The sequence below is a fragment of the Mus caroli genome, chromosome 13, assembly GCF_900094665.2.
Source record: "Mus caroli chromosome 13, CAROLI_EIJ_v1.1, whole genome shotgun sequence".
Classification (NCBI taxonomy): domain Eukaryota; kingdom Metazoa; phylum Chordata; class Mammalia; order Rodentia; family Muridae; genus Mus; species Mus caroli.
In genome coordinates this window covers 17,019,644-17,029,114 of record NC_034582.1, presented here as the reverse complement: position 1 = coordinate 17,029,114, position 9,471 = coordinate 17,019,644, and the positions used below count along the sequence as shown (strand labels likewise).

At 42.2% G+C, this 9,471-nt stretch overlaps 3 non-coding genes across 3 annotated transcripts; 2 read left to right on the top strand and 1 right to left on the bottom strand.

The window, feature by feature from the left end:
• Window positions 1–1,145: 1,145 nt before the first annotated feature.
• On the bottom strand, window positions 1,146–1,219 carry Trnat-agu. Its single transcript has one exon. It is a non-coding gene; the product is annotated as a tRNA-Thr (tRNA).
• Window positions 1,220–1,785: 566 nt separating this feature from the next.
• Window positions 1,786–1,859, top strand: Trnai-aau. Its single transcript has one exon. It is a non-coding gene; the product is annotated as a tRNA-Ile (tRNA).
• A 7,206-nt stretch (window positions 1,860–9,065) lies between these two features.
• Trnal-uaa lies at window positions 9,066–9,148 on the top strand. The gene has a single exon. It is a non-coding gene; the product is annotated as a tRNA-Leu (tRNA).
• The last annotated feature ends 323 nt before the right edge of the window (window positions 9,149–9,471 follow it).

The window sequence follows — 9,471 nt, the reverse complement described above, 5'->3', positions numbered from 1 at the left end:
AGAGGAGAGGAGAGGAGAGAAGAGGAGAGGAGAGGGGAGGGGAGGGGAGGGGAAAGGGGAGGTTGGAGGAGAGGAGAGGAGAGGGGAGGAGAGAGGAGAAACAGGCAGTGAGCCATTTGTTGATCCTTTGGCACAGATACATCTGTGAATGTCTGAACTGTGATAAGAGTTATACATATTTGTCATATTTTTCTTTTACATGTTCAGTGCTTTCTGAGCTACATATCATTCTGTAATATTCATTTTCATTGTAAGGGTAATTGTTACTATCTTATTTATTTTAATTTTGTAGTAATGGCAATCTAATGCAGGGCCAGGTAAGCCCTCTGTCATTGAAGTATGTCCTCAGCCTAAGTGGTCCTTTACACGGTCAGTCTTCCGGCACACACTGCATAAGCTTGAATGCTCCAGGGTGGGGAGAAAGCTTCATAAAATCCAATTCTCTGTAGAATTCGGTGAGCCTTATTGAAGAAGGGAGACTGGATTTTTATAGAGTCTAGTATAATCAGAAAATACATCTTAGAACCTCAGAAGTAGGAAAAGGAATTGAAAATAAAACATGAATGTCTAAAAGTTTTGGAGTTTGATGTTTTTTGCAGTTATTCTGTGCAAAATCTACAAGACTCAAAGACATCAAGTCTTAAGATGACTTTTTATTTCAATTACCTGTAGTCAGTTTGTTAGTTTTGTTACTAACAACCTTTTAAAAATTAGTACCTCAAAAATAAAATAAAACATTAGTACCTCGCTATACATCAGAGTCATTTAGACAATGCCTCATCCCAAACTCAAGCATTGCAAGTGTGCACTATCATTACTGATAAGTTTAAAGTTCATAAATTATTATCACTTCCTCTCGGTGTGCAGTACAAAGGAGCACACCTCAGCTAGTCTAGACTCTGCATTTCTAATCTCATGATCGCAAAACCAAAGCTCTGTAGTGTTTCAGGAATTATTGGAAAGTTTTTCTCTAATTATATCATTTTTCCATCTACATATTCCAACACAAGGCTGTTCGGTTTCTCAGCAAAGTTTAATAGGCGGGATGTGTTCCAACTCATAAGATGTGAAGGAAAACGCTCCAGTTCAATTAGTGTGAATAGCAAGTAGGACTAATAAGAACAAGGGGAGAAAAAAAAAAAAAAAGGCCCCGCTGGGATTTGAACCCAGGATCTCCTGTTTACTAGACAGGCGCTTTAACCAGCTAAGCCACGGAGCCAGAGCTGGGAGAGGATGTAGTTATGTGTTATTTGAATACGATAAAACATGTTTGTAAGGGTCAGCAATTCTGGAAATTAGCTTAGATATGAAAAAGATCAGAAATACTAATCACAACCAAAGAAGAACTTTCTCTTAAAATGGCTGCATATCGTAGCTGGATTGAAGGAGCGACCTTCCGTTGGCAAAGGCCTTTTGCGGAAGCCAGAGGAAAGAATCTTGTCTCATCCATCGCAGCGTCAAAGCCGCACCTGCGGCTGTGTAGTTCCAAGTGGGAGCCGCATCTTTGGAAGTCTCAAGCGGAGCAAAGAAAGCCCTTTCTTAGGCGCGGTTCATCTGGTTTAATGAAAAACAAAACAAAAGCTCAAAAAAAAATTTTGAATGATACAGCGCTTCTTGAGGCTGAATCCCAAACAAGATAAGTCAGTGCGATTACTTACTTCAAAAATTAAAGGTCAAAGAAGAGAGAAAGAATGGAAGGGAAGGAAGGAAGGAAGGAAGGAAGCCAGCCAGCCAGCCAGCCAGCGACCTTTTATAGGAAGTAAGGAAAGCCAATGCTGACGGCCTGGCCGGTTAGCTCAGTTGGTTAGAGCGTGGTGCTAATAACGCCAAGGTCGCGGGTTCGATCCCCGTACGGGCCAGTAGGCTGCCTAGGTTTTACAACTGGAAAGGTAGGACTCTGTCCTCTACAGTTCTATTCTCTCTATACACCTTATTAAGATACCCGAACTTAAATGAAGTGAAGTTGTTCACTCGCTACTTTTATACTGACTGTCAAATATCATTATAAAGCCTTTCTGATCACTTTTTCTGTCTTTCTCTAGCTGAAATTTCCACTTCACTCATTGCCTATTTGTACTCATTACTGGCACCTGGCTTTTCTTCACTTCCACTAGACCTGGACATGGTATGTTTATTCCGTTATTGTTCTAGAATGCAATCCTATCTGATAGCTCCAAACCTTGAGCATCACCAGTAAGCATCACCCCTTTTCCTTATTTTTTCTTTCATCTTCATATCAGCGAGGGTAATAATTTATTCCTTGAGAAGTGAAGCTCTGGGTAATTCTCATGTTTTAACTGTTAGATCTTAAGTGCAGGCATATAATAGATAGAGTCCATATATTTTTTGCTGTATGAAGGACAATAGGCACACATGCAGGCAAAACACCCATATACATAAAAATAAAATAAAATTAAAAAGGTTGAAATCCTCAGTATAATTTATCCCTGTAGGAAGTAAACACATTCAGCAAAGAAATGTAAATACATCTACGAAGTAATGCATGATTGCATTGGAATCATATATAAAACCAAGCTGCCAGTCATGGTCATTTGTATTCACACAGCAGGGAAACAGTTTGACAGTGGGCTGGGTAAGTTTGCAACCTTGTACTGGTTAGTTTTTGTCAACTTGACACTAACGGTAATCGCTTTATAAGAAGGAACCTCGGTTGAGGAATTGCCTCCATTAGATTGGTCTGTAGGTGCATCAGATTGACTTTTGATTTATGATTAATGGAGGAGGGCCAAGCTCACTGTGGGCAATGCCTTCTTGGACAGGTGGCCGAGTACAAAGAATTGAAGCAAGCCAGAAGCAGCATGCCTCTATGGTCTTTGCTCTAGGTCCTGGCAGGTTCCTATTTTGAATTCCAGAGCCATCTTCCCTCAAGCATGATCTATATATAATCTGTAAGGTGAGAACAAGCCCTTTTCTCCTTCAAGTTGTTTTTGTTCTTGGTGTTTTATCACAGCAACAAAAGCAAACGTGAGTCTCAGGGTTAAATTTCCCTGGAATGGAGGATTAGCAGATAGACCTGTGTATTAGTCAGGGGTTTCTAGAGTCACAGAATGTTAGGAATTGGTTCTAATTGGTTCTAATTCTCTTTGTCTTCCAAAGAGCCGAGCTTCCAGACCTGAGGGTACCTGCCTCCAGCTGGCTTTGATTGGTAATAAAGAATTGTTGTACAGCCATTGACCGGGCAGGGAGAAGGGTGGGACTTTTAGATTTCGAGGGCAAGAGACAGAGGGGCAGAGGGAGGGAAGAGGAATCACCATGACTGGGAGGGAGAAGGATCAGATTTAAGAGCTGCAGGAGAGAAACCACCCATCAATGTAGGTGGAAAGGGAATGTGGCCCTGTGTCTGTGTGTGTGTGTGTGTGTAATCCCCAGAAGGTAACAGGGCAGCAGAGATGAACTATAGAGTTTAGAAGGTGTAATGTCAGGAATACTGGAGGGAAATGTATGCTAGCAGTGGAGAGGATTAGAATTGTTCAGCCATTGAGCTAGTCAAGGCATACCAAATTAGCTGGCATTTGTGTATCTCATTCATGAATCCAGAGAACTCGAGTGATTGGCTGGAAATGCGACCAGGAGCATAAAGCAGATTAACTCATTTACTGTTACAACAGAATTTATGGAATGTCTCTATATATTAAAGGAAATTATTGAAATGACTTAAAATCTAGAGTCCAACTAACCCAACAATGGGCAACTGTGAATAGGAAGTCCAATAAATCTAGTCCCAGGAGGCTAGATATTTTAGCTGGTTTTCTGTATAAGCTGGAATCCGGAAGAAGTCGGTTCCAACAGATGTGTTAGCAAGTAACTGCAAGCAGGCAAAGAAGCCTGAACCTGGACCTAAACTGTTCTTGGAATTTGCTTTGTCCCAGGCTAGCCTTGAACTCAGAGATCTGCTTACTTCTGTCTCCTGGGATTAAAGGTGTGTACCACCTCTATGCCTCAAGATCTGGATCACAGCTGTGCCCTCCATTTCTGGAGTGTAGTTCCTTCTAGACATAGTAAAGTTTACAATTGGGAATAACAATCACAGGTTGTAATGCCAGCCTTTAAGATAGAGATAGGATGGCCTTCAGTCTCAGAATTGACTGGGGTCGTGCTACAATGTTGTCTGTCTTTTTTTCTTTTTAATCCTCACTCCGGTGCTNGAGAACCTGTTGACTGACTGAGCAGGCTTGGTCAGTTCAGCCACTGTTTGTTGAGTGCCCTCTATGTTTCTTCCAGGTGCTCGGCTGGTCAGAGGACATGGAGAGGATTCCAGGAATCCCTGCACACTCCAGAGACAGAGGCAGAAGAAGGCACTCAAATCAATGGCTGGACCAAACTTGGCGGAGAAACAGGCTGTCACTCTAAGTCAGGTCATGGAAAGAAACTGCAGTGATATGTTTTGAGGAAGAAGAAACCACAAGAACTGGAGATCCCCTATAGATGACAGCTCTGCCAATAATGAGTCGTTGACAGAACTATAAGAAAAAAAAATGCCAGTTAGGGCTGTGGTTGTTTTCTTCACAGTTGCAACAGGCAACTAATAGAGTAAGTGCCACACAACAACAAGATCACAATCCATCCTTAAAATACTGCCTAGGTCCTGGCAGGGATGGATCTGTGAGGGGCCACTGGTCATCTTTTCCTGGTTCTACACACAGCAGTCGGCATCCACAGTGGGGCAGGTTCAGACTGCCCTTCCAGGGCTCAGTCTGGAGACTTAGGAAGAATTCTTCTTGGTGTGGAAGCCATTTCAGAGGCTTCTGAGCCAGCATCACACAATGCAAGAGGAAGCCTGGCTAGTGACCAAGACCAGAAAATTGCCTTGCTATAAATAGCACTGTGATAAACTGTCTTGTATGACAACATGTTTCTAAAGGTGGCCCCTAGACCTGTGTGTGTCCCTGAAACACTTCCAGGGAGTCCATAGGGAAAAAGATTTAAAACATCAAAATACTGTCAAACCCACAGTGGAGGCTTTTCTTCTTCTTCTTCTTCTTCTTCTTCTTCTTCTTCTTCTTCTTCTTCTTCTTCTTCTTCTTCTTCTTCTTCTTCTTCTTCTTCTTCTTCTTCTTCTTCTTCTTCTTCTTCTTCTTCTTCTTCTTCTTCTTCTTCTCCTTTAAAACACTTCATTATTAGAAAAAAGTTGCAAATGAAAAAAAAATCAACACATCAAAATTAGCCATATCCAAAGACTAACTCAATAGGTTTTCTACATAAAGTAGCCATTCAGATGAAAGCTGTAGAACTTCATATTGGGTTTTATACTAGCAAATAAGTTGTTATGCACTTATCCATCACCCCATTTGTGCCCATTACTTGCATCCAGTCCTTCCTCATTCCTCAATATTTAGCCTCCCTTAGTCTGTTTTCTGTACAATACACATTTGCTTACACATATTATGGGCTAGATTCCACATATGAAGGAGAACGCGCAGTTCTGTTCTTTCTAAGGATGTGTGATCTCACCTAGTATTATACATTCTAAGCATATCCATTTTTCTTCACATTTTTGATGTTTAGAGCTGAATAGTATTTTATTTTTTCTTCATAATATATTATTTTTATTTAACATATTTTAACATATTTTTTATTATCTACTCATCTGTTGACAGACAGGGTGTTTCTAATTCTTTGCTATAAGGAATAAAGCAATAATATACACAGAGCTTGAATACCTCTATGGTAGGGTTGGAGTTCCCTGGATTTATGCCAAGCACTGAAATACATGTGGTCAAATGGCCATTCTATTTTTAAATTTTTGAGAAATTTCCAAACTGATTTCCACAACAGTTGTTTTCACTTGCACCCCCACCAACAGTCCAACAGTGAACGAGGGTTCCTTTCTCCACTTCCTCTCCAATATTTGCTGTCAGATTAATGATAGCCACTCTGACCAGGCTGTTAATTGCATGTACTTGATGGTCAAGAACACTTTTATTAAATCGTTATTGGGAAAAAAAAAATCGAGATAGGATGTAGGATGACTGCTGTGAGTTTAAGGGCAGCCTGGGCTAATGGAGAGACCCCAAGAGCTCAGCTGGTACAGTGTGTGCTTAATATGCAAGAAGTTGGATACCTAGCTAAGGTTTTACCACATAACACCCTACACCATGGCTCGGGCCTGTAACCCAGGACATAGGAATAAAGACAGAAAAGTGGAAGTTCAAGGTCGCTCAAGCTACCCGAGGTCCTCTCTCAAAAAGCAAACAGAAAAGCAAGCCCAAAGGCATGGACATCTTTTTTATCAGGAGTGATGACCTTCATAGGACACCTGCTTCACAGTCAAACCCACAGACTGTACAGGAATACACTGGGTACAGTTGTTCCTTGACAGCACTCAGGGGGAGGTCAGTAAGGAAACTTTTCTGAGCAAGTACAAGAGATTCCCTCCACCACCAAGTTTCTCCTTGGCTAGGATGCAGCTCAGCTGGCAGTGATTGTCCTAGAGTGCTCTTGCCTAGCATTGCTAAGGCCCTGAGGCCTTTAGTGGAGGTGGGGCTGAGCCAGGGGTCAGGATGCATGCCTGTAATTCCAGCACACAGAAAGCCTATGCAGGAGGATAGCTGAGAGTTAGAGGCCAGCTGGGGCTACATAGTAAGACCATACCTCAAAACAAAATGAAGTCCCCCCCCCAATAAAAACAAACAGAGAACACTCCACTGCTGAATTTACAAACATATTACACTTGCTGAACTAATGGAAAACAGGAACAAAATCCCATTGCTTTCTTACTTGTCTGTGTTAGTAAAATTGTTTTGTTTTGAGGGCGAGGCAGAGTTTTGCTGTGTAACCTTGACCGCCTACCTCAGTCTCCCAAATGCTGACAAGAGCCACCACATCTGCTGTCTCTTCTTAAAAAATATCCTTTTCATTTATTTTTATTTCTGTATATGGTTGTGTGCCTCAGTGTATGTATGTCTATCATGTGCTTCGGGGACTCAAATGGCTCAAAAGAGCGCCTCTGGTCTCCGAGACTGGAGTGACAGCAGTTGTGTGTCACAATGTGGGTTCTGAGAACTAAACGTGAGTCAAGGAGCAGTAAGCATTCNTGACCCTGAGCTATTTCTCCAACCTTCTTCTTAGTTTGAAATCTTGTTTTCTCTTTCAGCAAAGTGTTGTACCTTCAAGAACACATGTCTTCTTGACAGGGCAATGAGAGGTCCACTTAGTTGGTCACACATCACCATGGGCTTCCCTGTGCAGCTTTTGTGTCCTTCCTTAGATGAGACTAACATTTACCCAGGGAAAGAAGATGGTCTTCCTGCGAGGAAGAGGGCCTCATCCGACTGACTGCAGAGGCAAATAGGTCAGAAACAGATCCTCCACAGCGTGGTGGCCTTGTCTCCTCTGCCACTGATTGCTTTTAGCATGAGACACTGTTTTTCCATATTTAACCTCAGACTGAAATCTTTTCAGCTCTTTCTAGGGTTTGAGCTGGAGCCCTTTGAACTGAAAATCTACCATTGACTCCCGCTTGCTAACTGTAGGTGTTGTGAGTTGTCAGTCATGTATGTAGATACATGCATATATTCACTTGATATTGGTTTTGTTTCTGACTAATGAAGTGGTAAAGACAAACTGGTTAGGGTGAGGTGGTAGGGCTGAAAATGCCTTTATAATTTCTACACAAAGAAGGCCCTAATTTAAGTTTTAATTTTTCCCCCTCCATAAATATTTTCTCTTTGAAAAGATAACCCATCTCTGGAGTCCCTTCCTCTGTACCTGAAAGTCTGGGAGGACAGGGACTCATTTTTCCCACTACTGTTGCATGCCTAGTCCTCAGATGTATGTACCTGTTGGCACCCAAACCCAGGCTTCTCTGCTTACCAGACAGATACTGTATGAGTCAGGGCTCTCTAGAGTCACAGAAATTATGGGTCGTCTCTATCTAGTCAAGAAATTTATTGATGACTTACAGTCTGCAGTCCAATTCCCAACAATGGTTCAGTAATAGCTGTGAATGGAAGTCCAAGGATCTAGCAGTTACTCAGTCCCACACAGCAAGCAGGTGAAGGAGCGAGAGCACGACTCCCTTCTTCCAGTGTCCTTATATGGTCTGCAGCAGAGGTGTAGCCCAGATTAAAGGTGTGTGCCAGCACACCTTTAATCCCAGATGACCTTGACTCTGTCTTCAAGATCTTCAAACCAAGATTCAGGTCAGAAACTTCTATCTCCCAGCCTCCAAATTAGGGTCACTGGTGATCCTTCCAATTCTGGATTGTAGTTCATTCCAAATATAGTTTAGTTGACAACCAGGAATAGCCACTACAGATACTTTAACCAACTTAAACCACAAGGCCTCACAAGCCATGGTCTTAGATGATATGCTTGTTGGGATGGCATTCTTTAAACCAGATTAAGAGGCGGGCTTCCTTGAGTTAAATGTCTTGGGTAGGAAATGTCAAATACTATTCTTCTAAATCTGAATATGCAGCTATTTAAGATGAAAGTACATGTTCCCAACAAAAGCAGATGAATCATAAAAACCAAAACAGAATAAAGCAAAACAAACAAACAAACACACAAACAAACAAAAACTGTTCATAATGGTACATCTGTAATTCCAACACCTGGACACAGTAAAAAAATTCAACTTTGAGGTGACCTACCACAGTCCTTGCCTAGCTTGCTCAAAGCCCTGGGTTTGATCACGGCCTGCTGGCACACTCCTGTGCCAACAAGAGAGGAGCAAAAGCAGGAGGACCTCTAAGCTCCAGGCCAACCTGGTGTACATATAGCATGTGGTGGACCCTCCTGTAATCTCAGTCCTGTGGAGCAGGAGGCTTTCCAAAACCCCCATGCAACTACACCATCCTTGCCGTCCCCCACCCCCATGCCGTCTCCCCTTACCCACCCCCACACACAGGTGGCTTTCCTTTGCATATCAAGGAAAAGCAAAGATTTATTTGTAACGTTGGAGGTAATCATGAAAAACGATTTCTTAAAATGTAGAAAAAGCTTTCAGTATCATAGTCGCCATAGTCCAAGGAATCTTTGCATTGGTTTATGCTCTTGAATAGAGAATGATCTGAAATGATCCTTAGAGTTCTGCTAGCAGTACTGGGATGGCCGAGTGGTTAAGGCGTTGGACTTAAGATCCAATGGGCGGATGCCTGCGTGGGTTCGAACCCCACTCCCAGTATTGGTGACTGTACTGGTTGCTGTGGTGTTTTTGGAGTTTATCCACCCCATGAAGGAGTATTATTTTTGTATTTATTTACTTTTATAATAAACCCTGGTAGCACGGGCTGGCTTCCCTATTTCCTTAGATCTCCCAAGCATCGGGCAATAGTGGCTCCATCTTCACAGACAGTGGTTTGCCGATGGGTTTCGACAATAGTCTTCTCAGGTTTCCAACACGAGGAAAACCTATCCACCAGTATTGGTTTTCCTGAGCTTTTAACATTCCAAGAGGATTGGCTAAACCCTTGCACTTGTTGTCTGTATGGAAATGTACTCGGGTTC